Genomic DNA, 4,271 nt, shown 5'->3' with positions numbered 1-4,271 from the left:
TTTATATATATAAAAAAAAAAATATATATATATATATATATATATATATATATATATATATATATATATATATATATATATATATATATATATACTGTTTAAATGAGTCCTTTTTGTTAGATGAGTCCATGTGCACAGTTCTTGGCCTTATAAATGGGGAGATCAATGGTGTAGATTAAAAGGGATTGTTTGTTAAAATATTTATTTTAGGTCAGATAATTGTGGGGAGTATTTATTTGGGGGGTAATTTTGAGATATGCGGAGTTTAATTGTTGACCGTCCACTTAATAATTAATATATTACACATTTAGGGTTGGGTTACACGATGTGGGATGGGCAATTCTCACACTCCAGTCGTTCACACACTACCGTCTCGCACGGTTGCGTCCTCCTCGCCGTCATCAACGCCGTTGATTGCTGCCGTCTTCACGGTCTGCCTACGCCAGAGGTGTCATCGGCGAACTAGCTATTCTGTCCCCGCGTCGATGTCCAGTTCGCCGCCGCCGGAAGATCGCCGTCGTTCTGCTCAGGCCCTGCAGCCGGTTCGTGGTAAGTCTGTAATACCCATTTTTGTTTCTGGGTTAGACGGCTGGTGGGTTGGGGGGAGGGGTGTTGCTGTTTCGGGATCGCTGGCGGGTGGGGGTTGTGAATTGCATCTATTTTGGTTTCCTTTTCTTGTGTTTTATTCATGCTCTGGTTTAGTATGCAATTGCCTCTTCTTCAATATTTGCACAGTAAGTTCTACTTTGTGGCACACACGTAATATTCACATTATAACGCATGGAGTTTCTTCTGATTTGTAACTGTATTTTTGCAGGTCTAACTGTGGTGATTTTTTAACATCTTTGTAATTATTTTGGTATTTATGGATGTAATTGAGCTCTAAATAATGGATTACTGTAGTGTATTAAGTTAAATTCAGAATATATATTAGTGAAATGCAAGTGATGTATGCACAATTGCTGATATACTGCCCTCGTGCAACCGGAGGTAATACACTATGATGTGCAATGTCCACTGATTTGTTGTGCTTAGGGGGTTATAATTATGACGCATCAATTTTATTCATATTTATTATTGTATTATTGGAGGTCTAACTATGGGATTTTTTAACATTTTTATAATTGTTCGGTATTTAAAGTATAGTTTGATTTCAGGGATATTGAGTACTGTAGTTTAATTGCTTAAATACAGAATATGTGTTAGGTTAATGTAACTGATGGCTGCGAATTTGGTGATATAATACACCTGTGCAACCAGTATAGTCACACTGTGCAACCCCACCATAGGGGGGTACACACCACAAGTATTGAACACTAGAAGATGTGTTTAGGATCGAAAAAATGTATCATATTGGGTTATAGGTACGGTGTTTAGAATTCAATTGCGTCGTTCTTCAATATTTGCACAAAGTGGTGCACAGATCAACCCCAACCAGCCATACGCATATAGTTGCACAATACCAAACCTCGAACACATCTATGTAGCGCACACAAATACGCAAAAAAAAAAAAAAAAAAAAAAAAAATCGACATAATTGGCAACTACTATGGAGATGCACACATAAAAACCCACGATGCACAGTTCAGAATCACATAAAAAAAACTTTACATAATTGGCAACTACCATGGAGATGCACACATAAAAACCCCTCGATGCGCAGTTCAAAATCCTATAAAAAAAATTTGCAAAAAATAAAAACAACTAACATATAGAGATGCACACATAAAAATTCACGATGCACAGTTCAGAGTCCCATAAAAAAAATACACATAATTAGCAACTACCATGGGGATGCACACATAAAAACCCCTTGATGCACAATTCAGAATCCCATAAAAAAATTCACAAAAAAAAAAAATTAAAAAAATATACATAATTGGCAACTACCATCATGGAGATGCACACAAAAACCCACCATGCACAGTTTAGAATCTCATAAAAAAATACACATAATTGGCAACTACCATGGAGATGCACACATAAAAACCCCTCGATGCACAGTTCAGAATCCCATAAAATAATTCGCAAAAAAAAAATCTACATAATTGGCAACTACCATGGAGATGCAAGCATAAAAACCCACCATGCATAGTTTAGAATCCCATAACCAAAAAAAAAAAAAAAAAAAAAAAAAAAAAAAAAAAAAANAAAAAAAAAAAAAAAAAACTCTATATAATTGGCAACTACCATGGAGATGCACACATAAAACCCCACGGTGCACAGTTCAGAATCCCATAAAAAATCACAAAAAAAAAAAAACAACATAATTGACAACCACCGTGGAGATGCACACATAAAACCCACCATGCACAATTCAAAATCCCATAACAAAAAAAAACTCTATATAATTGGCAACTACCATGGAGATGCACAAATAACTACCCCACGATGCACAGTTCAGAATTCCATAAAAAAATTCACAAAAAAAAAAATCTACGCAATTGGCAACTATCATGGGGATGCACACATAAAAACCCCACGATACACAGTTCAGAATCCCATAAAAAAATTCACAAAAAAAAATAAAAACAATCTACATAATTGGCAACTACCATGTAGATGCACACATAAAAACCCACGAAAACGACCATGGAGATGCACACATAAAACTCCACGATGCACAGTTCAGAATCCCATTTCGAAATTCGAAATCCATAATTACGCATGATATGTTCCTAAAAACATGCAAATCACATAATTAAATTAATTTAATCCATATAAATAATCATTCCAAAATTACAAATTAACCCTTGGAATTACATCAATAAAAATGTTTTACAAATAATGCCTTAAAATCTTAGTCATAAGTAGTTCAAAAATCAATGAATTTAGATTGTCCACACGGACTCATGGGGGAAGGTGGACTCACGAGAGCAGTGGCATATATATATATATATATATATGGCATACACCCGCACACATAAATTTTTATTTTTTGTTTTTATAGGTTGCCACCTAGGACCGCCTAGACCGCTTAGGCGCCTGCAACCATGATAGTAAGACAGAGAAATAAACATAAACACTATGCGAACTCTTGAGTATAAGAAACACAGTTTGGCAGCCAAATCGAATAAACTAGTAAATTAAGTCATTCAGGTTTTGATACCAATTGAAATAGGGGCATAGGGCAATGAATCTTGAATGCAAGAAACAACCTAATAGTCTACTTAGTTTTAAACAAGCAATTACCATACCAGATGATTAATTTATTTCGAAAAAATAAATAACGAAATAAAGTAACAAATTAAAACCAAGTACACAAGAAATGATCACGCAGTTCGGAGCAAAATCTCCTACATCTGCGGGGCAACTCATGTCTGCCCAATCCACTAGATGTTGGGTTGCCCAATCCACTAAATGTTCACCAAGGTTACACAAGGTGTACAACCTATAAGCCACTATAACAAATTACAACCTTCACAACATCCTAATTAGGATTGGTACGTGCACGTCATATTGAAGTCCAAAAGTTGATGTAGCTTGACCAATTCTTCCAGTGATGTCCCTTGCCAACAGGTAAGAATAATCATATTAAGGGTAGTGATATTTGAAGGAAATTCAATCTCACAAAAGAGAATTAAGAACATTTAGAAAAATTCAAATTAAAAGTAATATCTATTTAGACTATCATTTTGAGACCAAATATTTAGCCTATCGATTTTACAAGGTTGCAAACATTTATTTTAGTAATAAATTATAATGAATTTTCTATATTATCTTGGATTCATATACTTTGAGTTAGATATTAAAATAAAAAAATTCGACATTCAATTATTCATGTATAAACTTCTCTTATATAATCTTACATTGATATACTTTCAAATATTTATTTAAATATAATCATTGGGCATTAACCCATTCGCACAATGCGCGTATAAAACTAGTATACTAATAAGAGCCAAAGAGTTTTCAAAAAAAAATAAGAGCCAAAGAGAGTTAGGCCTAAAATGGGTAGAAAAAATGGCGATTAAATTATTTAATCAAATGGATGGTTCATATGAATTATTTAATCAATAGATGGTTAAGATAATTCAGATTAATATTATTAATAGAGATTACCTAATTTAACCTTACTTTTATGATTATCCGTTAAGTTTTCCGTTAAATATTCTCTCTCCGTTAATATTCCGTTAACTTTTAACTTACCCATTAATTTCTATAAGAAAGATCTTAGGTTCAAACCTCATCTCAATCAAATTTGACATAATTAAGTTTCTCACTCTATTTACTCTTATTAAATTAAATAAATTAGTAGCTACAACAATAAA

At 33.5% G+C, this 4,271-nt stretch overlaps 1 long non-coding RNA gene across 1 annotated transcript; it reads left to right on the top strand.

Annotated features, from left to right (window-relative positions):
- The first annotated feature begins 306 nt into the window (after positions 1–306).
- Positions 307–1,113, top strand: LOC116011129. Its single transcript, XR_004096972.1, has 2 exons — positions 307–549; positions 818–1,113. It is a non-coding gene; the product is annotated as an uncharacterized LOC116011129 (long non-coding RNA).
- The last annotated feature ends 3,158 nt before the right edge of the window (positions 1,114–4,271 follow it).

The sequence above is a fragment of the Ipomoea triloba genome, chromosome 2 (assembly GCF_003576645.1).
Source record: "Ipomoea triloba cultivar NCNSP0323 chromosome 2, ASM357664v1".
NCBI classification, from domain to species: Eukaryota; Viridiplantae; Streptophyta; class Magnoliopsida; order Solanales; family Convolvulaceae; genus Ipomoea; species Ipomoea triloba.
This window is presented reverse-complemented; position numbering and strand designations above follow the sequence as displayed.